At 43.5% G+C, this 26751-nt stretch overlaps 1 protein-coding gene across 6 annotated transcripts in view; it reads left to right on the forward strand.

The window, feature by feature from the left end:
* Window positions 7296-26751, forward strand: part of MOBP (myelin-associated oligodendrocyte basic protein) — a 44453-nt gene continuing 24997 nt past the window's right edge. For 3 of the 6 annotated variants that reach the window (XR_001917024.1, XR_001917022.1, XM_018038376.1), the window contains exons 1-2: window positions 7297-7408; window positions 11086-11163. The gene's annotated coding sequence lies outside the window, so the exon portion shown is untranslated. Of the gene's footprint in view, window positions 7409-11085; window positions 11164-26751 lie in introns of all 6 variants that reach the window. The other 3 variants (XR_001917023.1, XM_018038377.1, XR_001917025.1) reach the window with 2 other exon arrangements.

Genomic DNA, 26751 nt, shown 5'->3' on the forward strand with positions numbered 1-26751 from the left:
AATGGTTTTACGGTATTTATAAAGGCCATTTTTTCATATTTCCACAGGAAAAATAGCATTGCCATTAATCTGAATGTCTGTCTCTAGCCTATCTTTTACAACACATACTTTGGGACATAATTTTATCAGGTACACAACTGCCTAATTGTGGAGGTGACTTCATGCACATTTAACCTGCTAGGAAGAATATGGAGACATTCCCTAGTGGCTCAGAGTTTAAAGTGTCTGCCTGGAATGCGGGAGACCTGGGTTCGTTCCCTGGGTCGGGAAGATCCCCTGGAGAAGGAAATGGCAACCCACTCCAGTACTCTTGCCTGGAGAATCCCATGGAGGGAGGAGCCTGGTAGGCTACACTCCATGGGGTCAGAAAGAGTCGGACACAACTGAGCGACTTCACTCTCTTTCACTTTCTTCTCTCATCAGTGTCTTTCCTAAGGTAAATTTTTCTACAGAGATTCCCTCACTTTGTCTTAACATTCAGTAATGGCCAACACAATATTTGCTATATCCTCTTAACTCCTTTAATATCTGACTCTATGTGCTGATATCAAATAGTATTATGTTTCATTGCTAATCATTATGAATTTATTTTTAGAGTGATGAAAATGCTACATAATTAGTGACAGTGCTTTCACATCCCTGTGATTATATTCAGTTCCGTTCAGTTGCTCAGTCATGTCTGACTCTTTGCAACCCCATGGACTGCAGCATACCGGGCTTCCCTGTCCATCACCAAATCCCAGAGCTTGCTCAAACTCATGTCCATCAAGTCGGTGATGCCATCCAACCATCTGACCCTCTGTCATCCCCTTCTCCACCGCTTTCAAGCTTTCCCAGCATCAGGGTCTTTTCCAGTGAGTCAGTTCTTCGCATCAGGTGGCCAAAGCACTGAAGTTTCAACTTTAGCATCAGTCCTTGAAATGAATATTCAGGACTGATTTCCATTAGGATTGACTGGTTGGAGCTCCTTGCAGTCCAAGGGACTCTCAAGAGTCTTCTCCAACACCACAGTTCAAAAAGCATCAATTCTTTGGCACTCAGCTTCCTTTATAGTCCAAATTTCACATCCATACATGACTGGAAAAAACATAGCTTTGACTAGATGGACCTTTGTTGGCAAAGTTATGTCTCTGCTTTTTATATGCTGTCTAGGTTGGTCATTTTTCAGGATTTGAGACAGCTCAACTGGAATTCCATCACCTCCACTAGCTTTGTTCATAGTGATGCTTTCTAAGGTCCGCTTGACTTCACATTCTGAGATGTCTGGCTCTAGATTAGTGATCACATCATCATGATTATCTGGGTCGTTAAGATCTTTTTTGTACAGTTCTTCCATGTATTCTTGCCACCTCTTCTTAATATCTTCTGCTTCTGTTAGGTCCAGACCATTTCTGTCCTTTATTGAGCCCATCTTTGCATGAAGTGTTCCCTTGGTATCTCTAATTTTCTTGAAGAGATCTCTAGTCTTTCCCATTCTGTTGTTTTTCTCTATTTCTTTGCATTGATCACTGAAGAAGGCTTTCTTATCTCTTCTTGCTATTCTTTGGAACTCTGCATTCAGATGCTTATATCTTTCCTTTCCTCGTTTGCTTTTCGCCTCTCTTCACAGCTATTTGTAAGGCCTCCCCAGACAGCCATTTTGCTTTTTGCATTTCTTTTCCATGGGGATGGTCTTGATCCCTGTCTCCTGTACAATGTCACAAACCTCATTCCATAGTTCATCAGGCACTCTATCTATCAGATCTAGGCCCTTAAATCTATTTCTCACTTCCACTGTATAAAACTCAGCAGTGGCCACAGAACTGGAAAAGGTCAGTTTTCATTCCAATCTCAAAGAAAGGCAATGCAAAAGAATGCTCAAACTACCGTACAATTGCACTCATCTCACATGCTAGTAAAGTAATGCTCAAAATTCTCCAAGCCAGGCTTCAGCAATATGTGAACCATGAACTCCCTGATGTTCAAGCTGGTTTTAGAAAAGGCAGAGGAACCAGAGATCAAATTGCCAACATCTGCTGGATCATGGAAAAAGCAAGAGAGTTCCAGAAAAACATCTATTTCTGCTTTATTGACTATGCCAAAGCCTTTGACTGTGTGGATCACAATAAACTGTGGAAAATTCTGAAAGAGATGGGAATACCAGACCACCTAACCTGCCTCTTGAGAAATCTGTATGCAGGTCAGGAAGCAACAGTTAGAACTGGACATGGAACAACAGACTGGTTCCAAATAGGGAAAGGAGTACATCAAGGCTGTATATTGTCACCCTGCTTATTTAACTTCTATGCAGAGTACATCATGAGAAACGCTGGACTGGAAGAAACACAAGCTAGAATCAAGATGGCCGGGAGAAATATCAATAACCTCAGATATACAGATGACACCACCCTTATGGCAGAAAGTGAAGAGGAGCTAAAAAGCCTCTTGATGAAAGGGAAAGAGGAAAGCGAAATAGTTGGCTTAAAGCTCAACATTCAGAAAACAAAGATCATGGCATCTGGTCCCATCACTTCATGGGAAATAGATGGGGAAACAGTGGAAACAGTGTCAGACTTTATTTTTTTGGGCTCCAAAATCACTGCAGATGGTGATTGCAGCCATGAAATTAAAAGACGCTTACTCCTTGGAAGAAAAGTTATGACCAAGCTAGATAGTATATTCAAAAGCAGAGACATTACTTTGCCAACAAAGGTCCATCTAGTCAAGGCTATGGTTTTTCCTGTGGTCATGTATGGATGTGAGAGTTGGACTGTGAAGAAGGCTGAGCGCTGAAGAATTGATGCTTTTGACCTGTGATGTTGGAGAAGACTCTTGAGAGTCCCTTGGACTGCAAGGAGATCCAACCAGTCCATTCTGAAGGAGATCAGCCCTGGGATTTCTTTGGAAGGACTGATGCTAAAGCTGAAACTCCAGTACTTTGGCCACCTCACGCAAAGAGTCAACTCATTGGAAAAGACTCTGATGGTGGGAGGGATTGGGGGCAGGAGGAGAAGGGGATTACAGAGGATGAGATGGCTGGATGGCATCACTGACTCAATGGATGTGAGTCTGAGTGAACTCCGGGAGATGGTGATGGACAGGGAGGCCTGGCGTGCTGCGATTCATGGGGTCGCAGAGTCAGACATGACTGAGCGACTGAACTGAAACTGAACTAGGTTGGTCATAGCTTTTCTTCCAAGGAGCAAGTGTCTTTTAATTTCATGGTTGCAGTCACCATCTGCAGTGATTTTAGAGCCCAAGAAAATAATACCTCTCACTGTTTCATTGTTTCCCCATCTATTTGCCATGAAGCGATGTGACCAGATGCCATGATCTTAATTTTTTGAATGTTGAGTTTTAAGCCAGCTTTTTCACTCTCCTCTTTCACTTTCATCAAGAGGCTCTTTAGTTCTTCTTTGCTTTCTGCCATAAGGGTGGTGTCATCTGCATGTCTGAGATTGTTGATATTTCTCCTGGCAATCTTGATTCCAGCTTGTGCTTCATCCAGCCCGGCATTTCTCATGATGTACTCTGCATATAAGTTAAGTAAGCAGGGTGACAATATACAGCCTTGACGTACTCCTTTCCCAATCTGGAACCAGTCTGTTGTTTCATGTCCAGTTTTAACTGTTGCATCTTGACCTGCATACAGATTTCTCAGGAGGCAGGTAAGGTGATCTGATATTCCTTTTTCTTTCAGAATTTCCCACAGTTTGTTGTGATCCACAATCAAAGGCTTTGGCATAGTCAATAAAACAGAAATAGATGTTTTTCTGGAACTCTTGCTTTTTCTATGATCCAATGTATGTTGGCAATTTGATCTATGGTTCCTCTGCCTTTGCGAAATCGAGCTTGAACATCTGGAAGTGCTTGGTTCACATACTGTTGAGGCCTCGCTTGGAGAATTTTGAGCATTACTTTGCTAACGTGTGGGATGAGTATAGTTGTGCGGTAGGTAGTTTGAACACTCTTCAGCATTGCCTTTCTTTGGGACTAGTATGAAAACTGACCTTTTCCAGTCCTGTGGCCACTGCTGAGTTTTCCAAATTTGCTGGTATATTGAGTACAGCACTTTCACAGCATCACCTTTTAGGTTTTGAAATAGCTTAACTGGAATTCCATCACCTCCACTACCTTTGTTTGTACTGATGCTTCCTATGGCCCACTTGACTTTGCACTCCAGGATGTCTGGCTCTAGGTGAGTGATCACACCATCGTGGTTATCTGGGTCGTTAAGATCTTTTCTGTATAATTCTTCCGTGTATTTTGCCACCTCTCTTTAATATCTTCTGCTTCTGTTAGGACCGTTTCTGTCTGTTATGCCCATCTTTGCGTGAAATGTTCCTTTGCTTTCTCTGATTTTCTTGAAGAGATCTCCAGTCTTTCCCATTCTATTGTTTTCCTCTATTTCTTTCCATTGATCCCTGAAGAAGGTTTTCTTATCTCTCCTTGCTATTCTTTGGAACTCTGCATTCAGATGGGTATATCTTTCTTTTTATCTTTTGCCTTTAGGTTCTCTTCTTCTCTCAGCTATTTGTAAGACCTCCTCAGATAATCATTTTGCCTTTTTGCATTTCTTTTTCTTGGGGATGGTCTTGATCACTGCTTCCTGTACAATGTCACAAACTTCCGTCCATAGTTCTTCAGGCACCCTATCAGATCTAATCCCTTGAATCTATTTCTCACTTCCACTGTATAACTGTAAGGGGTTTGATTTAGGTCATACCTGAATGGTCTAGTGGTTTTCCCTACTTTCTTCAGTTTAAGTCTGAGTTTTGCAATAAGGAGTTCATGATCTGAGCCACAGTTAGCTCCTGGTGTTGTTTTTGCTGACTGTATAGAGCTTCTCCATCTTTGGCTACAAAATATATAATGGATCTGCTTTTGATACTGACCACCTGGTGATGTCCACGTGTAGAGTGATTATATTAAATATTAAATCTTTAAATTTTACACTTTAAAATCATGACTATTATAGTATGTAAATTATGTTGTTGTCGTTTAGTTGCTGAGTCATGCCTGAATCTTTGTAACCTGCCAAGCTCTTCTGTCCATGTAATTTCCCAGGCGAGAATACTGGAGCGGGTTGCCATGCCCACCTCCAGAGGATCTTTACAACCCAGAGATTGAACCCAGGTCTTCTGCATTGCAGGCAGACCCTTTATTAGTGAGCCACCATATCCCAATAAGAACAATAATTGTTTTTCTTTTTCATTAAAAGTAACAGGTTAACTATACAAGCTTATTTATCTACTTTTATCCAAAAATTTTTACTAAAATTATAGTACAGTATTTTTTAAAAGGTAAGGAATGATTTTTTTTTTTTTTTTTTAGTTTTCACAGGGGCAGTAGAGAATTTTTTAAAAGGTTTTAACCCATTAAACAAAAGATGGGTGAATATAACACAATTTGGGAAAGTAGAAGCGAGTGGAGGGTGGTAACTCACTTGGCTGTCCGGAGAAGTTCTGTTGTAAGAGCTGGCAGGGGCCATGCCAGAAAAAGGCAAGTCACAATCATGTGTCGAAACCCCACTCGTCTCTAGGCTTGGGGTGGCAGGCAGAGCAGAAAGTATGGCAAGGTGTGGGGAAGGCGCACATTCTGAACAGATTTCCAGGTTTACTACACCGACCTGCCCTGGTTCTGGGAAGTTTATTATGGAGAAATTTCCAGATTCAGAAGCTGGGGAGGGCAGGGTGATGGACAGGGCTTAAAAAGGGAACATCTACATAACTCATATGGGCCCCTTGCCCATCCTGATCACAGAATATCAGTGGTAAGATACTTCAACTTCCCCACCTTCCCTACCCTGCCAGCCCAGAAGATAGATTGCTCTTTGTTGAAGAGACCGAATGACCAAATGGGAAAGCCTTCAGCTACTTGGATTCTGAGGGCTGCCCATGCAAGGGCCAGCCTGTCTGCCCATTCCAGCGCTTGTGCTTGGAGTCAGAGTCCTGTGACCATCCCAGGGCTCAGAGCCCATGCTCTCAACCACCTCCCTCTACCTGGCCCTCGAACCCGCCCCCTGCCGCACTGGCAGAGCCCTGGCCTCATAGCAGGAGTCAGTCAGCATGCATTTGTAGCTCCTTACTCAGAGACACGTGTTTAACTAGCCATGAGGCTAGTGTGCAATGAGATTTCTGTGGATGTCTGTACTCCAACAGGTTGCTTTTTCAAGATTCCCTGATGATTCTTTTTTGCATACAACAGACAAAAGCTTAAAAGGAAACTTGATGGCAATGTTGGCCTTGATACCTCACCATCACATGTCAAGCAGGGAGCCCTGGGAATTTAAGAGGCAAGGCTGCTGTTGGTTGGATTAGTTTCAGAAGTGATCTTTCCTCTTTCAAATCATTTGTGTGTAGTTCTATGTACATAAAACGAACTTTTGCAGAAGCACAGGCTTATAGGAACCATGAAATTTAACAGAGGCACAGAGCTATAGGACTCAATGGTGTGACCCACGAGTTATAGGGGAATGATAAGAAAATGCAAATGTCTAAGACTGAAGTCGATATTACCATGTTAGTTACATGAAATTCATCAGTTACAGAAATCAGTTACCAAAAGAGATGATCTTTTTCAAAAGTCTGCATAAATTTGAATGCAGGTAATTGTTACAGAATCTTCCAAATCCAAGTTCAGCTGTGACTAGACCAAGGTGCTCTTGTTAAGTTTAGTGTATGAGGGCATGTGTGTGTAAGTGTTATCTTGGGCCTGTGTGGGTAGGTGTGTTAGGGACGGCAACCTGTATGTGTATTTAATCTGCATAGAGTATGGAAACAGAAGCCTAAAAATAGAGAAGTACCAGCATAACTCCAGCTCCTTTTGCGGTTGGGGGGTTTGGCTTGTGGTGTGTGGTGTGGTGTATAGCACGGTGGGGTGACATGCTGGCACAACGGAAGGGTGTGTGGTGTGGTTGGACCTGGTGTGTGGTTTGATGGGGTACAGCTGGTGTGGAGTGAGCCTTAGTGAGGCATGGGGTGTTGATGACATGGGAGGTGGAAGACCAGAGTTAGTGTGTGTGTGGGGATAGCATGTAATATGGTGTGTGTATGTGAGGGAGTGATACGGTTGTGGCTTAGCTTAGCTTTTGTTTAGATTTTCTTTTGCCCTTTGTTTCTCTCTTTGTTTTTGTCTTTGTTAGGCCTTTGTTTTGCCTTTGTTTCATTCTTTGTTTAAACTTGCTTTGGCTTTTGTTGGGTCTTTCTTTAGCCTTTTGTTTAAACTTTGTGTGGCCTTTTTGTAGTCTTTGTGTAGCTTTTGTTTTTAAGTGGATCTTGGCTGAGAACCCATCAAAAACACCTTGTGTAATGAAAAACCCGGATATATAATCGGCCCCTATATATTCTGCATGCATTGAGGGGGCCCCCACCCCACCCCAGGACCCGGTACAGACGTGGAACCTGTTTCAAACAGCTGCTGCTTGAAGGTAAGGGGTTCCACGGGTTTCCTTCTCGCTGCTTGCTGTGCTTCACTTTCTGGTGGCTGGCGCACGTTTCTGTATGGGTCAGTTTCACTATATCCGAAGGGAAACGGGGTAATAATAGCAGCCAAGGTCGGGAGGACACAGAATGGAGGAAATGAGCACAGAGGACCCCAAGGGGATTCCGCTGTGGGCCGTGGGCCTTCCTGGAAGGTTCTGGCTAGTGTTTGAGATTGTCTGAGACTTGGGAGAGTCTCCAAACCTTAACCCAGGCTCTCCTGGGTGTAAAGCCCCACGTTACTGGGGCTACATCAACAGCATTCATTGGTTTCTTTTTTTTTTTCCCAGTTCTTTTATTGCTTGTCATAATTTGAAAATGAGTTTCTCTTCTTATTTAGGATCAGCCTCTTTCCTCATACAGCCGGGTTTACGTGTAGGGAATACTTGTGGAACAACAAAGCCCACATCTTGTTAGAATTTTGCTCCCTGTAGACTAGCAACTTTCAATGAAAAGATGCTAATGCTTTGTCTCATACAGAATCTCCTAAAAATAACCATTTTCAGTGTTGTGGTTGATAGAAAAAGGAATGAAAAGATTTTGTGTGTCTGGGGACTAAAACTATTCAACTTGGCTAGCATACTAGGGGGAAAATGGGGGAAAGAATTTTGAATGCTCTGTGAGTAAAACTGGGAGGCAGAGAACAGACTGCCACCAGATAGGCAGCTATGCCGTTTTGTGTTCATTTAGAAAAACAGGAGAATGCCTTGGTGCGCGGATTTTAGAAACTGTTTCAGATTTACAAAAAAAAAAAAAAACAAAACCTTCCAACAGTAGGAAAATTTCAGATGCACCCCCCATCACTTGAATGTTGACACTGCATCATATTTGCTTTACCACTCTCTCTCTGTATACGCACTTATATATTTTTTTCTAAGCCTTTTGAGATTAAATTACAGATGTGATCCGAATCAGAAAATGACACTGAGGAAATGCTCTCATCTAATCAGCAGACATCTAGATTTCACCAACCATCCATGGAGTCGATCGAGGATCAGCCATCACCTTTAGTTATCATGTCTCTTTAACCTCCCTTAATCTGGAAGGGTCCTCAGACAGTTATGCTCTCATGATCTCTATAGTTCTGAAGAGCACTGGCCTGTTATTTCGTTAAATGTCCTCAGTTTGGATTTGGTCTGATGTCTTCTCATGATTAGGCCATAATTGGGCAGTTTTGTAGGGATAGGCTTGTATTTTAGATCATACATATCCAAATTCATACTTGAATTGTACACACTTTTAATTTGAGGTCTGATTCATCTAGTGGTACCCAGGATTTTAAATGAGCACCTAAAATCTTACAAGAAAATACAAAAAACTAAAAACCCAGAGCTTTTATATGCAATTCTCAAGTATTCAACCGAAGCATGTACATGCTGTCCTTGAACTATAAATGGTAATTTCAATGATATGTACGAGAACTTGATAGGCATGTAGTGAAGTATTTATCGAGTTTCTTTTGTGTGTGTTGGATTCATGCCTACTGCTCTGAGTATTCATTTCACCAATGTGACCCTTCTTTTCTAAGCAAAATCATCTGCTGAAAACAGATTCAATAAAGTATTGTCCTGAGGAGCAAGTCCAGGTTCCCTGGCCTTTAGCATGTTGACAGGGTGCCTGGTAGAGAAAGAACTTTCATCTTGTTTGTAAGTGGGAAAACTTTTGTTTGGAAGTATTTGGCAGTTATCATTCCAGAATTTCCCAACAAATGTCCTTTGTTTGGGGAGTATTACTAAACTGGATTCTTTAGATATGCAGATGAAAATCATCTTCCCCGCCCAGAGAAAACTTTATATTCATCATAAATCTGAGTATGGGGCAATTGATTAACTTGATTACTATCTCTTTGGCCAAGTGAATATATTATGGCTTTAACAGAACTGTTCCCTGGATTTGGTAGATACTTTCAAGTCTGGGGTTCTGCACGTGGTGCTATTTAATGTTGAGGAACGAAGCTTTGGAGAAAATGTATATTACCGATTTACCTATTACAACTGGTTTATCTGGGCCACCAAAGTCACTCTGGAGTTTGAGGAAGTGTTTTGACTTAAAGGATTACGTGTTTCCATGATGAACGTTTTCCTGTATCTTCCAATCCTGTAAGTTTATTGTGTGCTGAACACTGTCGTAGCGTGATAGTAGGTGGCAGAGGTTCTGGATTAAGCTAAATTACTGGAGGATCACCTTGGTCCTGTCCAGGTTTGGTTTTAGGCCTTGTTAGGGCTTATTTATCTTTGCCCTTTCTCCTAGACATGCCTCCTGCCCTCGGGTGAGATCTTTCTGGGGCTTCAACTGAAAGTCTAGGGTGTTCACCAAAGTCTCGCAATTACCCCAGTAATGTGTAAGCCCTGATGTTTCTACTTAGTTATCAGCCTCTTTATAACTGCTGTGTTTTTTCCCCCTTGGCTTCCCACAGTTCCACCCTGCAAATGCACAGCTTTGGAACTGGCCAAGGATCTGAGAAAAGTTATATGCATCTTCTTAGCAGGTCCCTACTCTCTGCGGCTTGCATCTCAACCCCCTTCTGTGTCCCTGCAGTCTCAGTGACCCCTGGCTCCGATCTGTCTCTTCTCCATGCTCACGCTCTTCTCCCCCATAGGACACTTTGAAAACTATCTTTCGGCAGAAAACCAGGGGAAATCTCTTGCTTCCTTTCTCTCAAGGATCAAAGCCCTGCAATATCTGCTCTCCAGTGCCTGCAAACAATTCTTCTGCATATTTTGTTCAATTTTTGTGGTCGTTTTCAGTGGGAGTGTAAGTTCAATTCTTGTTAATAGATCATGATTAATTTTTTAAGTAAGAAAGCTTGTAGAGTCATGGATTTCAATTATTCTGTCAAGTAGTTGGGAAAAGAGGAACATTCTAGTGATCTTCATCTGATTTGACAGAAAAATCTTACCAAGATTTATACAGTTAGACGGAAGTTGCCAATTACATCATTATCACTAGAAAAAGTATCAACTAAGACAACCAGTCAGAATTACAGATTTTTTTCTGGAGGTTATTTTTGTGATTAGAATCTTCACAATTTTATAAGACCCCTTTGAATACTTCCAAGATCTGAGATGTATTAAGAACAGGACAAATGACATAAATCTCTATAGTGCAATGAGAAAACTACATTGAAATTTTCTAGAAGTTCTCAATTTGCTACCTTGTCAAAGGATATTTCATTGAGTTTACAATGCAAAAACCAGGTCTCTTTCCAGAGCTGTAAGGGAGAAGGACATTCCTTCAAATCTTTTCTTGAGGTGCTTTACTTAATTATGAAGATATGTTTAGAGCAGGACTCTGGAATTTTATTAGCATTATAAGCAAAAATCAGGTTTGTAGAGCTCAGATTTACTGAGAGAAATGACTATTTTTTACCTAGTGATGGTGAATTACCTGGATATATGGCATTTTTCCTCTATGATGATAAGGTGGACTTTAAAAAGTTTGCATGTAATTTTGTTGTTATATCCCCTCCTAGCCCTTCCTCCATCTGACAGACAGTATCTAGATGAAATACCATGATCCTTCCTGGGGCTGTGTGTGTGAAGCTCTGTGATTAAGACACTTAACTACAACTTCGGTCATCAAAACACTGAATTAACCAGAATACATTCTACTGCTTCATTTTTAGGGAAAAAAGAAGCAAATGATACCAAGAGAAGCCCATAACAGAGATCTATTCACCAGATGTGCACGGATGAAAATACAGGTACAAATGAATCTCCTACACTCTTTCGGATCAGCAACTAAATTATGGTATAATGATTACTAGTATTCAGAATGTCAGAGTGGAATGTAGAATCAGAAAAGGTGGAGCAATCAAACTTTCAATAAGAGTTACACACTTTAGAAAACGATTCCAGGTGTCTTATAGTATTCTAGGCTGGGGAATAGAAACATGAAAAGACACTTCCCTGTATCAGTCAGAGGCACTATGACCCAAGCGACCATTTGTTCACCTCTGACAAACCCATGCGCCACAGTGCATAGTGAAGTGGGAAGAGAGGCTTCATCCCCTGCAGCCTCGGACTCTCCTCGGGAGATTCTGTCCATCTCATTGTCTTAACTGAATCCAGCCAGTCTTCTGAGAACAATGCCTCATCTGTCAGGCTGTCAAGTGAGGGCCATTTTACACTCCAGGAAGCTCCAGATTTGAGAGCAAGGCAGCATCCTCCCCATGCCGCATTCAGGCCACGGCTCCTTCACCCTCTCGTCATTTCTCCATAACCTGAAGCCGAGCTGCGTTCCCTGCGTCAGTCTTCATCTGACTTCCCAGTCACCCCTTGTCTTTCACTGATAGTTTTGTTACCAGATAGATTTGTTACCAGTTCCAGTGTACTCTCCCCCCCCTCTCCATTTCAGTTGCACCCACTTAGATGACAGTGTCTGTGTGAATAAACTCTTCACCACTCCAGTGAATTATCCACTCTGCCGCATCCATCCACCGCTATGCTGGAACTTAGCGATACTCGAAACTGTCCTCTCTGAATCAAATAGTGCAAACATCTGGCTAGCATCTGATTCACAGCCTTCCTTTCTTTCAACTTGATTTGTTAAGTGCCCCACTACAGCTATTCTTTCATCAGGTGCTTCGGATTGACTTGCCCCTTCATCTCCCCATCCATTTATAAATCCATTTACTTACCCCTCCGTCAATGCATTCACCCATCCGTTCAACACACACTCATTTCTGCCTTTCTCTCTATTATGAATGGACTCCAGGGTTTATCACTTCAATTGTTCTTCTGCACATTCTCTAGCAAACCCCAGCCCTGGATGCACCCATGTGTCTTCTCTGTGTCTCCACCCGGGCTGCTGAGAACGTTTGGAGAAAAACACAAGGAGTCTTGGTACTGCTACAAATTAATGGTCAGTGACCTCGACTGGGCCATCAGTGTATCTTGTTTCAACCACTCCGTGGAGACAGTTCCTGTTAAATTCACCAAATCTCTCCCTATCACTTACGCTAATGTACTCTCTATAGCCTTCTATCTCACCACGTCTCAGAATCACTCTGCATACAGCTCTGACCACTCCCTCTGTTTAAACACTCCTTCCCCTGGCTCCCGGGACACCGCATGCTCTGGGTTCCCCCCCTCTCTGACTCTTCTCTTTTTCCTTCGTCAATCACTTTGCCCCTCCACCCGACCTGCAAGTGTGGGAGTGCCCCGCACACGGCCGTGCTCGCCTCCCAGCCCACCATCTGCCACCTGGGCAAGCCTATCCATCCTGTGGCTTCAGTCACCACCTGCACGCTAGCAACTTTCAAACTCCATCTCCTGCCCAGATTTCTCTGAACTCTCCACTTCACGTTGCCGTCTAGATGGCCCTCAAACACTTCAACGTGAAGGCATCTAGAACTGAACTCATGATTTAGCCTCTCTTCTCAAAACTCCTCCTCCAGTAGGGGCTTCTACCACTGACCCAGCCACTCAAACTATATACCTCGAAGTCACCCTCGACAGCTCTTGCTTCTCGTGGAATAGGTGAATGAATTCAATAAAATACGGTAAATACAAATTGCAAAAGGGAACAAAGATAAGTGGCCTTTCATCAAGCTGAGGAAGCCCACAAGTATCACTGCTACTGGATGACTCAGGTGGTGACCTTGGACACAAAATTTGGGAAAAGGTGTGGTTGACAATTGACTTATTTCTAGCCTGGTCTCTTGGTCTCCCTGAGACTGATGCCCTTTGAAAACCCAAGGCAGAACCCAAAGCATGGTAAACATTCTGAGTGGAGCGATAAATCCGTCAGTCAGCTAATTTAGGTTCTCTTCTTCAGCACCTCCACCACCCCACTATGACTATAGGCCAAATCAACATTCAGGGTTTTAAATAAGACAGTGCATATCTGGAAGACTGGTTTCCTTGTCCATCGTCCTGGAAGGAATTACAAGAGAGAGGATTTGTGTTACCTATGTTTGTGTGTGTTCAGAACCCCATCATTTTCACAAAGAAAGAGAAACATCTTTATTTTTATCACAAACATTGGATTAAGACAGACAATTTTTCACATCTTGAAAAAATGAAATAATAATAATATAACCATTTTATGCTAAAGCCTTAATTCTTAAAATAGCCTTGCTGGGAATCTGACAAAAGTGCTTGAGTCCTATATGACCTCCCAGGGGTCACTTGTAATTCCGTCCCAGTTAATACGCATTCTTTGAGCAGAAGCAGCAGCGGCAGAATCCTGAGGATTCAGACGGAAACCCTTCCCTCACAGAGTCCAAGCGGAGGTTCAGACACACAGCCACACTATTATAACAGTGTGACGTGCTCACCAACAGAAGTGCACACACATGACCTCCCAGAGGAGAGAGGACCCTTTGCTGGGCTGAGATCTTAGCTGGGTTGTTTGGTTCTTTTCAACTTTCCCTTACAGTACTTGTTGACAATCGGCCTCGTGCTGTTATTTAGCCTTAGATGGAGTTCACCACCCACTTTGGGCTGCATTCCCAAGCAACCCGACTCAGGGAAGACCCATACTGGCCTCACAGTCCATGGGCTGGGCCTCGATCAGAAGGCACTGCCGCGTTGGAAATGCACCCAGCGGTGCCAGGTCGCCGGCAGGGGGGTGGTCCCCTGCTGACCCCACCCCTGGCCCCGCCAGCCCACCCCGACCAACCAACCAACCGCGCGGGTTGTCCAGAGTGAATAGGAGTTTACTACACAGCCACCATGGGGCAAATGCATTCCAGGAAAAGGAAACAGTTTGTTCAAAGGCACATCTTTTGATCATAGGATGACGTTTCTGACCTACAGAAGTGTGTGGGTTTGGGGAGGCGAGAGAAGGGGGAAAGGTGGAGAGGGCCAGACGATGAAGAATCTTATGCACCGTATTAACTAAGGAGCAAGGACTTTGCTCTGTAACTGGGAAGAGTCTCTGTGGTTTTGAGTAAGGGAATGGCTAAATGAGGAGATAGGCTTACGCTTTTGGTTGCTTCTCCTGGACTTGCTTGCCCTCTTCTACAGAAAAGCATGAGATTATTCATTCACATTCAATTCCAGTGTAAATCCGCACAATTAAAACAATGTACTCTGTAATTTTAGATGTTAAAAAAATGAACATTGTGTTACTAAACTTTCAGAAACTTACTGTACCTCTTACATGTTTATTTAGCTCCACTATAATGAGGAGGGTTTTGACTCCTAAAACATTTGCTGAACATATAATCTTTTAAAAACTTTTTATTTTATATTGGAATGTTGCCCATTAACAGTGCTGTGATAGTTTCAGTTGCCAGCAGAGCCACTCAGCCAGTACATATACATGTAGCCTTTCTCCCTCAAACTGCTAAATATATTATCTTTGTGCTATTATCTATCTAGCTGGGATTAGGCAGACTTTGCTCAATCAGAAAGGGCTTTTGCATGAATCTGTGAGATAGTTGTCTGTGGGTAGTGTGGTCCTTGGGCCACTTTAATTTGTCTTTATCACTTGGAAACAAAGTAAAGCAGTCAGGGCTTTGTCTTCCAAAATGAGTTGTCAGCTTCAAGACATCAGCATCCTCTTACTACTGTGAATGTTTTCAAGCCTCAGCAGCTCTGCAAATCAGGGTCGGATTTTGGCAGGATGTTGCTCTTTGCGGAAAAGCACTCCGATTCAAAATAAATATCTGTATGAAGTTTCCATTACTGGGGCACTGGTTTCCCAACAAGAATCTATTGTTCAACATTCGCTGTACTAATTAGTAAACATTTTGGTTGCTAAGGCGACAAATGAATAAGCAAGGACAAATGGATACAGCCATCCTTAGAAACAGCCTTTAGTAGTTACAAGCAAAGTTCTTTTCCCTTATTGTATTTTTGCTGCTCTGGACAAACATGGAAGGCACCGTCTTTTACTATGTAAAGCTGCTCTCAGAGGCAAGCATTAGCCCCTGACCTGAGAATTAGCAAGGTTTGACACCACCCTTATGGCAGAAAGTGAAGAGGAGCTAAAAACCCTCTTGATGAAAGTGAAAGAGGAAAGCGAAATAGTTGGTTTAAAGCTCAACATTCAGAAAATGAAGATCATGGCATCCGGTCCCATCACTTCATGGGAAATAGATGGGGAAACAGTGGAAACAGTGTCAGACTTTATTTTTTGGGCTCCAAAATCACTGCAGATGGTGATTGCAGCCATGAAATTAAAAGACGCTTACTCCTTGGAAGAAAAGTTATGACCAACCTAGATAGTATATTCAAAAGCAGAGACATTACTTGGCCGACTAAGGTGCGTCTAGTCAAGGCTATGGTTTTTCCTGTGGTCATGTATGGATGTGAGAGTTGGACTGTGAAGAAGGCTGAGCGCCGAAGAATTGATGGTTTTGAACTGTGGTGTTGGAGAAGACTCTTGAGAGTCCCTTGGACTGCAAGGAGATCCAACCAGTCCATTCTGAAGGAGATCACTCCTGGGATTTCTTTGGAAGGAATGATGCTAAAGCTGAAACTCCAGTACATGCGAAGAGTTGACTCATTGGAAAAGACTCTGATGCTGGGAGGGATTGGGGGCAGGAGAAGAAGGGGACGACAGAGGATGAGATGGCTGGATGGCACCACGGACTCGATGGACGTGAGTCTGAGTGAACTCCGGGAGATGGCGATGAACAGGGAGGCCTGGTGTGCTGCGATTCATGGGGTCACAAAGAGTCGGACACGACTGAGCGACTGAACTGAACTGAACTGAAGAAACATTTAAGATCTCTAAGGGAGGTGGTGAATGTGGAATGAATTTGCTGCTCAGAAGTAATGGTCTTCACTGCAGAGGATTTGAGGCTGAGCAGTCTGCAGAAGGCTGTTGTAAGTCTAGGTGAAAGAAGCTCAGAACTGCAGTGGAACTTTCGAAGTCGCAGCTTTTATCCCGGAAACAGCTCCTGGACAAAGCACCCAGGTGCATTCCTCTCTTAAGGAAGGAAGGAAGCCTGGGCTCTGGCAGCCTGGGACAGTACCTTGACCACGGAAGGTGCCAGCCCCTGTGCCCCTCCCCATGCTCTGATTGACTGCCTTCCCCCCTTCCTTCCACAGCGTCATCCTCCAATCCCATTTTTGGGCCAATCACAAGGGGTATGAATTGACATTCCCTTGCTGTTACTGTCTCTTTCCTAGAGTCCTTCAGAGTTAAACATATTTGTATATGATTACTGGCTTTTAATGGCACCCCACTTCAGTACTCTTGCCTGGAAAATCCCATGGACGGAGGAGCCTGGTAGGCTGCAGTCCATGGGGTCGCTAAGAGTCAGACACGACTGAGTGACTTCACTTTCACTTTTCACTTTCATGCACTGGAGAAGGAAATGGCAACCCACTCCAGTGTTCTTGCCTGGAGAATCCCAGGGACGGGGGAGCCTGATGCGCTGCCGTCTATGGGGTCGCACAGAGTCAGACACGACTGAAGCGACTTAGTAGCAGCAGCAGCAGCAGCAACTGGCTTTTAAAGAATCTTCTCTTTCTATTTTTTGCCTGTTTTAAAAAAATTGTAGTTTGTTTTTTCTTAAACATTCAGATTATTAAAACTACAGTTTTATGTGTTTGTATATTTTCTTCTCTCCTGGCACAGGTTTTTAAACTTGTAACTGCACAGTGTGTTTTATTCTATAAAAATAATTATCTTTGACTTGCTTCCCTCCTCTTCACGTCTGCTGTGTTAGAAGCTGTATGCTGTGAAGATTAGCGATAGAGATTAGTCTACTTTGGCTGGGATCTTAGGGCTCCTAAGTTCTAGTTCTGTGTCTTCCAGTGGGTTATTTGACTTCTCTGTACCTTGGCTTGCTCATTTGCAAAGTGGGGCTATTCTGAGGTCACGAGGATTGAGTTGAACACATAAAGCCCTTTTAAATAGTACCTGACTTCCATCGCATGTGTCTGCTATCATTTTTCTTGTTGGGATCTTTCGTTTACTTCCATTTTGTCTTCCTTTGGAATAGTTTAATAGATTCTCCAGTAGTCTTGCCTGGAGAATCCCATGGACAGAGGTGCCTGGTGGGCTACAGTCCACAGTGGTCCCAAAGAGTCGGACACGACTCAGTGAGACGGAACAGCAGCAGCTGCATATAGATCCTGGGTCCAGAAATCTCACTGGACTTTCAGTTCTAACAACTGATGGAGTCTCACAGTTTTTTATTTTGTATTTTGTACTAGTTAGGACTTCAGGTGTTGAATAGTAGCGCTGACAGCATCCTCCCTGGGGTGTCTGATTTGTATGAAAGTGTTTCCAAGATTTCACCAGCAGTAAGCTGTTCCGTGGATATTTTAGTAGCTAGCCCATTATAATGTTAAGGACTTCCTGTTCCCTTTCCACTAAGGATATTTATCAAGAATGGATACTGAATTTTTTCCCCACAAGGATTTACACATTCTAATTTCTGCTTGATTTCTAGGTATCTGAGGATTCTTGCTGCTATTGTGAATGAAATGTTTCCCAGTTTTTCTCCCCTTTCTTAAACTCCCTTTCTCCCAGGGTGTTTTGTGTTCCGTTGGCTATAAATCTCATCCAGCATCAAATACTCTTAAATTTATTTCTCATCCTTTCTCTGTCTCTCAAGATCTGACCCATGTGGCCAAATTACTTTCTTTCGTAGCTGCTTGGAGGCTTCATAAGTTTCTTCAACTTAACACGCCTCAGATTAAATTTCTGACTATTCCCTTTTCTCATCCCTAAACTTTAGCAAAATGATTCATCACCCAACTTTATATTTCTTGGAGAAATCCTGTTCATCCCTCCTGTCTATGTTCAGTTTATCTGCATGTCCTGTTCATTGCTGGACTTCCTTTCCTGCTCAGTCTCTACTCCTACCTTTAGCAATTTTGAGGAGTTGAGAGGATGCCTAGACCAGGATAGGAGGCTGCTGAGTTGGGGTCCTGATGGCCTGTGGCTTTGGTGGGTCAAGTATCCAGCAGCAACATGTGTCATTCATGGCAAGGGGCTAGGTGAGACCACACCAGGTTCCTAAGACAGAGTCCAGGAGGGGTGGACACCACAAGGACCAGCCACCCCTTTCCTCATTGCCCCAAGGGCTCTCAGCTTCCCCATACTCTTATCTACCTTGAGGAGGAATACAGGGAGGCTAGGAATAGTCCTGATAAGGAGCTGAACTTTACTTATTAGCAAGAGACAATTCATGCCAGAAATAATCGAGGCGGTATGAGTTCAGAGGTTCTCATTCCCTCTCCCTATTCTTTCTTGTAGTATCGTGTCACTTGTACAAACATAGAGCAATGAAAAAGTCATATATATATATATAGGTACAACTGAGCTTACTTTTAATACATCTGAAACTTCTTGCTTTATTAACTTAAATTACCAAGTATATATTAAACTTTCTTCTCCTTAATCCATGTAACATATTAAGAGGTCTTGGGACTGATAATTTTACTCCTTTAGAGTTTTGATATCTGAAGCCAGAATATTGTTCTCTCAGAGGGCTCAGGCCCTGGGTAGTCAGGGTAAAGGCTGCCTCCTGTCCTTCCCACGTTGAGTTCTCTAATCACAAGACAAGGGCAGGCCCTTGCTCACGGTGCTGAGGGATCCGATTGACAAGAATTGGAGAAGCGTCTTGTTTTCCAAATACTAACCTGCACGCCGCCGTTCACTCGGTAGCACCTGTGCCATTTCCATGTCTGACTTCCTGTGATCCTATGGACATATAGCATGGCAACTTACTCCTTGCACTGTCTTTCGTTCCAGAGGACCATCCACAGCTAGGGGCCACATACTGCTTTTGTTAACCAATTACCCACACCCCAGCTGCCTTTTTAAAAAGATGTTAGGAAGGGTGAACCGAAGGAAGAAAATCCATTTTATGTTCATGATTCTCATTTTCACCTGCAGTGTCTTAGGGAAGAGTGAAAGTGTGCTTAAAGATCCCCAGGACACTGGTGGGAACACGGATATGCGAGAGCCATCTCTGCGTGCTAAGTCACTTCAGTCCTGCCCAACTCTGCGGCCCTATGGACTGTGTAACCCACCAGGCTTCTCTGTCCATGGGATTAAAAAAAAATAGGCTCACAATTGGTCAGAATAGCCATCATTAAAAACTACATATAATAAATGCTGGAGAGGGTGTGGAGAAAAGGAAACCCTCTTTCTCTGTTAGTGGGAATGTAACATGGTGCAGCCACTATGGAAAACAGCATGGAGGTTCCTCAGAAAACTAAGAATAACCGTATGATCCAGCGGTTCCACTCTTAGGCATCAGTCAGTTCAGTCGCTCAGTCATGTCTGACTCTTTGTGACTCCATAGACTGCAGCATGCCAGGCCTCCCTGTCCATCGCCAACACCCGGAGTTTATTCAAACTCGTGTCCATTGAGTCGGTGATGCCATCCAGCCATCTCATCCTCTGTCATCCCCTTCTCTTCCCACCTTCAATCTTTCCCAGCATCAGAGTCTTTTCCAATGAGTCAGTTCTTCACGTCAGGTGGCCAAAGTATTGGAGTTTCAGCTTCAGCATCAGTCCTTTCGATGAATATGCAGGACTGATTTCCTTTAGGATGGACTGGTTGGATATTCTTGCAGTCCAAGGGACTGTCAAGAGTCTTCTCTAACACCATGGTTCAAAAGCATCAATTCTTCAGCGCTCAGCCAAAAATAGGCATATACCCAGACAAAACTATAATTCAAAAAGATACATGCATCCCAATGTTCACAGCAGCACTATTTACAATAGCCAGGACATGGAGAAAACCTAAATGTCCATCAACAGATGAATGGATAAAGAAGATTTGGTCATATATACAATGGACTATTACTCAGCCATAAAAAATAATGAAATAATGCTATTTGCAGCAACACGGATGAACCTAGAGATTATCAAACTAAGCAAAGTAAGTCAGAAAGAGAAGACAAGTACCATGTCATCTTCCTTGTATGTGGAATCTAAAATAGGACACAAAGGAACTCATCTATGAAACAGACATAGAGAACCGATTTGTGGTTGCCAAGGGGGAGAGGGGATAGGGGGAGGAGGGTTGGGAGTTTGGGATTAGCAGATGCAAACTATGGTATATAGGACAGAGAAACAAGAAGGCCCTATTGTATAGCGCAGGAAGCTATATTCAATTCCCTATGATAAACCACAATGGAAAAGAATATGAAAAAGAATATATAACTGAGTCACTCCACTGTACAGAGTAAATGATTAACACAACATTGTAAATCAACTATACTTCAACAGCATTTTTTAAAAAAGAAGGAAAAGCAAAAGAGTAGTGATTTCACAGTGTCTTTTATTGTTTCCTAAAGAGCCCAGTTCTGTAATTTTCAAGATCAGTTGGGAAAGTCCCTTCCTATGTTGCCTTTTTCACTGGGCAGACCTGCTGTCTGAATCAGCGCAGGGGTCCCCGAGGGGCGCGGGGACCACGGAAGAGCATCTGGGGGCAGGCAGTGGCAGTCTGAGGCCCCTGCAGAAGCCGTGAGAGGTGACCCCTGTTCACGCTCTTGACACTCAGCATCTACGGAACACCTGCTCTGAACAAGGCACCTAACGAGGGCACCCTTCCAGGTTCCAGATGCTCCCCTAGAATTATGCACAACATTCAGGGCTGGCTTCCCTGGGCGCTCAGACAGTAAAGCGTCTGCCTGCAATGCGGCAGACCCAGGTTTGATCCCTGGAGAGGGAAATGGCAACCCCCTCCAGTAATCTTGCCTGGAAAATCCCATGGACGGAGGTGGACTACAGTCCATGGGGTTGCAAAGAGTTGGACATGACTGAGCGACTTCACTTTTCACTTACAGGGCTAGGGCACAAGAGAGGGAGTAGTGATCGCTTCTCCTTGGGGGGAAAGGAAGGTTCTGGAAAACCTCCTTGGGAAGTGACTTGGCTTTGGGCTGAGCCCCAAGGTCTTAGAAGCATTTGCTCTGTTAATTGTTGGGTGGGAAGGAAGTACGGGAAGGAGCCCTAAGGCTCAAGGTCCAAAGGCTTGAAATAATGCTGCCCCCTGGGGTCCAGGAAGAGCTGGGATGGGCTGAATGCCCTCACCAGGGGAGAGTCCCTCACTGAATAAGAGCCTTATTACTGAAGGAAAAGGTCAAGTATCCATAGACTTCTGCCTCCATCCTTGGCCAGAATGTGGTCACATAGGAAGTTATGTATATTTAACAGGGCATATCAGCAAGGTTTTTTTATAGAAGGGCAGTGCAGATATCGGGTAGTCAGTAGTCATACTGGACATTATGAGTTTTCTATCATTTTTATTGTTATCATTACTATGCAACTTTGGAGAGTTTATGTAACTTCTTCAGGCCTCAGTTTCCTCATCTCTAACAGGCGGACAGTGGAGACTACCTGGAAGGTTATACTGAGAACTGGAAATGACAGATCGCTCCTCAGCCTTTTGGCTAAGAGCAAGTGTAGAAACGACAGAAAGCATCTGGAGCATAGTGGGTGCTCAAGAAACAGTGAGAGGAGGTTCTTGCTCTCCCTTTGGTTCCTTTCCTTCACTTTTTCTCCTTCAAATACCTGCCTCACTTTCCCCTCCTTTTTAGTTTTAGAGTATATGGAGACATCTGGAAAGCCTGGAAGAAATGATAATTTTAGTTTCAAATTCAGTCATTTTTTCTCTTCATCCTGTCAGACAGTTTATGTTTTCTCTGTGATTAGGTGGTATGGTTTGTGAAAACACATGTAGTGTTTATAATGATCTGCTTTTAGTCACAGAAGTAAATAAAGATGTCTTTATTAAGCATTTAATTAATGCTTGAATTAAATGTCATGTGAGATACATAAAGAGTGTGCCTGAAGAAGTCAGTGGAATTAGACACGTCATTTGAATGAATTCTTAGTGAAAGGAAAATGGAATTTATGAAGCAAGTTACTCATATTTGGTAGTACTAGGTTCTTATCCTATTTATTTCATTTAATTCTATCAAAGGCCCTCTGAGCTAAATATTATTTGTTATTTCTATTATGGACTGACTGCTTGTATCTCCCACAATTCATATTTTGAAATCTAACCCCCAATGTGATGGTAGTGGGAGGTTGGCCCTTAGGGAAGTTATAAGGGTGGAGACCTCACGGATGGAATTAGTGCCCTTATTACAGAGACCCCAGAGACTCTATTATTCTTCCTACCATCTGTGAGCCAGGAAGTGGGCTCTTGCAAAACCCAGAATCTGCCAGCACCTTCATCTCAGACTCTCCAGCCTCTAGTCTATGAGAGATAAATCTATACTGTTCATAAGCTGCTCAGTTTATGATATTTTTGTTATAACACCCAAATTGACTAAGACACACTTTTTAAGGTGAAAGAGTGGAGTGTACTAAGTCAGAATTGTATTTCACCACATGTGGCTGAAGCAGTGGTTTAAACAAGGTGGAAGTTGGTTTGTCTCTCCCATAAAAGGTCATCAGTACCCAGGGGTCCAGGGCTAGAATGACTCTCATCAGTGATTCGGGCTCCTCCAGCTTTGTGCTCCACCAAGGGGCTCTATCAGCAAGGTTGAGCTATGAGCCAAAAATAAATTGCTAGATTGTAGTCTGTGCGCAGAATAAGTTGCTAGACTGTAGCTTGTTCACATTCCTATCTTCCCTATATAATTCCAAATTGTTTTTGGAAATGCAGTCTTTCAAAGCACACCTGGAACATTTAAAAATGTTGACTGTGAACAACACATGAACTCTACCAAGTTCAACTCTCTGCCTAGAATGCCTTAAAGCCAGAAGTCACTGTAATAAAAATAGCATCATACACGTTGAAATTCTACAACAGGTTTTAAAAAATAATTGATGAATCAAAGAAGAACTCATTCATATTCAAAATGAAGAGAAAATGAAAAATTTATGTTAATATTGTGGTATGCAGCTGAAGTTGTATGCAAATGTTATATTATAAATGCACATGTGAGAAAAAGCACAAGAATATAAATCTAAAGAAAACTGGAAAAAAAAAAGAAATAATAAATGCACTCAGAAATTAATGGACTAGAAAAAAAGAGCAAAGACAAGCAAGAAAACCAAGAGTTTGTTTTTTTAAAAAGTCACAAAGGGGATAAGTTCTGCCAAGATTAATCAAGAAAATGAGAGAATATGCAAATATGTTATCAACCATAAAGGGGACTGTGACTATAAAGTTATTACAGATTTTAAAAGGTATAAGAAAATGCCACAAGTACTATTATGTCTGTATGAATGAAACTTAAAAAATGACTGAGTTCTCAAGCATATAATTTGAAAAGTATATAAGGTATGGTGTGACTTTTTTTCGGAGAAGGCAATGGCACCCTACTCCAGTACTCTTGCCTGGAAAATCCCCTGACTCTTTTTTATTAACTATATATTTACATGTAAAATTCTCAAGGCAAAAAAATGTTCAAATATTTTATAAGTGGTTAACTATGAGATAGTAATTTAGGAATTTTCATTATTTTCCTTTATCCAGGCTTTCTAAGTCTCAACAGTGAATATAGGTCTTAAAACCACCTAAAGGCTGGAGGGAGAGGGACTGACGGGAGTTTACATTCCAGCCTGGGCTCTGGCAGGGGGCTGTGATGTCTCCAAACTCCACCCTCTGCCTTTCTTCAGGGAGCTGTTTCCCCAGCTTCTGGTGTTTGTCACCCTGGGACATAGGCCCATGCATCTCTGTGCCCACATCCCATCCTTGGGCCGACCTCCGGGCCCTCATAGTCCAAGCTGGTCCCATCGCCTGGACACCTGCTCCCCCTGGAGGAGGGCTGAGCACAGGGAGCTCAGATGTGCACCGGAAGCTGGAGTTACAGGGACCTGGGTTCAAATCCCCATCTGCCTCTCACTGACTTTTTGCACTTACTCATGTTCCTTAGCCTACCTCATCTTTAGTTTGCTGATGATTATGCAATATTAGAAAAGTGAGATAAAGAGTATGCAGCAACCGCCACAGAACAGGGTCTCAGGAAGTGTGAATTTGCTCCTCTACCATTAGTTATTTGCCCGTGCGTGTGTACTTAGTCACGTCTGACTCTTTGTGACCCCAAGGACTAGTAATAGCCCTCCAAGTTCCTCTGTCCATGGATTGTCCAGGCAAGAATACTAGAGTGGGTTGCCATTTCCTCCTCCAGGGGATCTTCCCGACCCAGGGATTGAAACTGCGTCTCCTGCATTGGCAGACAAATTCTTTACTACAGAGCCACCCAGCCCTATTTGCCTGCAGTTACAACTAAGAGGGCGTCAGAGGATGAGATGGCAGGACGGCATCACCGATGCAATGAACATGAACTTGGGCAAACTCTGGGAGATGGTGAGGGACAGGGAGGCCTGGCATGCTGCAATCTATGGGGTCACAAACAGCTGGACAAGACTGGGTGACTGAACAACAGCAACAACACAACTAACTTACTCGGAAGCCTGGTGTGGTGGGAAAGGATGGCTTGTGTGTGTGTGTTGTTGCTATGGGTCAGACATGGATCTTAGCATTCTTAAGCTGGGGCATGGCGTGGGCAGAGTTGGAGGAGTATACATAACCAGTTAACCATGTACCCCAACCAAATGCAGTGTTTCTGCTTCCACAGGCAATAGTAGCCAGAGACTTTCCACCAACTGTAAACATTTTACTAAAGGAAGGTGGGAAGTGCTGTGTTAAAGCGGGGTGAATTTTCAGCTGGTTCTCTAGAATGTCAGGGTTCCAGGGAAGAGAACTGCTTTCCCCTTTAGGAACATACTCGATGGGTAACAAGCGGTGAGGCTGCCCCCTGCTGGACACGGTGAGTAAGGAGGAGAGTAAGGAGAGTTGTCAGGGAATAATTTGAGAACTCTCTGGGTAGGAGTCTAGATGGGCATAGTGTGGGCCCAGGCATCCTGTCAGGTGGGTGGGAATTGAGAATTTAGTCAGAGCAGGAATTTAGAGGCCCAGGAGACTTAAAATCTCCCTCTAACACCAGGGGGAAAGATGACCCGAGCAGGCTAGAGGAACTGGTGATGACTGAAGTGCCTGTGAAAAGCTGGGTAGCATTGTCTGTGAGCTGGGAGCCTAAAGAGGGTTTCAGTTCATCATTTCCCAGGGGAGCAGAAACCTGAGCTGGACTTTGCCTGTGTGTAGGGTTTGGTAGGGCTTTGGAAGATCATCAGGGTTGTAATTACAGTGAGTCAGACTCTAAAAATCAACTTCAGTGTCTCACTGGTCTAAAAATGCTTGTTTGTACAAAGCAGTTTTTTGGATACTGATGACCCATTCCCTGCTCCTGCAAATTTGGAGACGTCCAAGACGCTCCTCCCACCTCCCTGCTGCCCCTGAGGCTCCTTTCCCAGACCCTCTTCCTGGGGCTTGAAGGTAGGCCCACTGCTGCTCCTGGGAGCCTCGCTTGGCCTGGCGCCTCACTCAGCTCACACCCACCACACCCACTCCCAAGGTGGTGCCTCTTCCGTGAGGTGAAGGACCCTCGAGATGACAGCTCTAGCTCCTGAGTTTCAGGTGTCCATTTCCACGCAGATGTTGTATACACACTTCAACTTAACAATAAGCCAGACCAATGAGATGGTCTCTCCCTCTCCTCTATTTAGACTTCGGATCAGCTGATGGCACGACCCGCAAGGGCTAGAGCCTTCACAGTGACGGGTAACTCTGCTACCTCATCACCCGTGTCCCAACACCACCACCTCTCCCATGCTGCAATTCACCTTTCTGTATCTTTGCTTAGGAATCAACCGTTCCCAACCTTCCACAAACCCTTATCTCTGACTGTCCAAATCTCAGGGCCAGATGAAAGATTTCCACTTATATTCTACCTGCTTCCCCAGCTGACACATGGCCCCGCTCTTGTGGACTCTCCGTGCCATTGCTCAGCACATTCTCGTGTTCCAGAGCATGCCATCCTTGAATTGCACTTACTGACATCTATGCAATGTTCCTCGTGTACACTGTGAGCTCGCCATCATCAGGATGTTTATCTGATCCAGAGATGTGTACATATTTGGGCTCAATAGATGGGTCTTGTTACTCATGAGCGTGCCATGTGCATCCTTGCCTATCTTCCCAGCTGGTGGATACATTTCTTGAGGACAGGACTCACCTTTGTGTTTTTTACAGAGGCTGTGTCTGGCAAAACTGGAACATATAATAAATGCTGAATTGGATGCTTGAAGCAACCCCATTAATCACTTAGTATTAATCATTTAGTATTTGTTGTGCCTTGAAGAATTCTAATATTAAAAGTTTTGGACAAAGCAGATGAGCCTATGAGAGATACTGGGATGGAAGTGCTAGAGATGGTGGAGGGAATCTAAGAGAATGTCAGTGACCAGACAGGGAAGTGTTTACATGGAAAGAGAGCTCAGACAAGAAGACGGCTGGTCTGGCAGCACGGAGGTCTTTATGGGAAGCACTTCTTTTTGGGCAAATAGGAAC

This window comes from Capra hircus, chromosome 22, assembly GCF_001704415.2.
Source record: "Capra hircus breed San Clemente chromosome 22, ASM170441v1, whole genome shotgun sequence".
NCBI classification, from domain to species: domain Eukaryota; kingdom Metazoa; phylum Chordata; class Mammalia; order Artiodactyla; family Bovidae; genus Capra; species Capra hircus.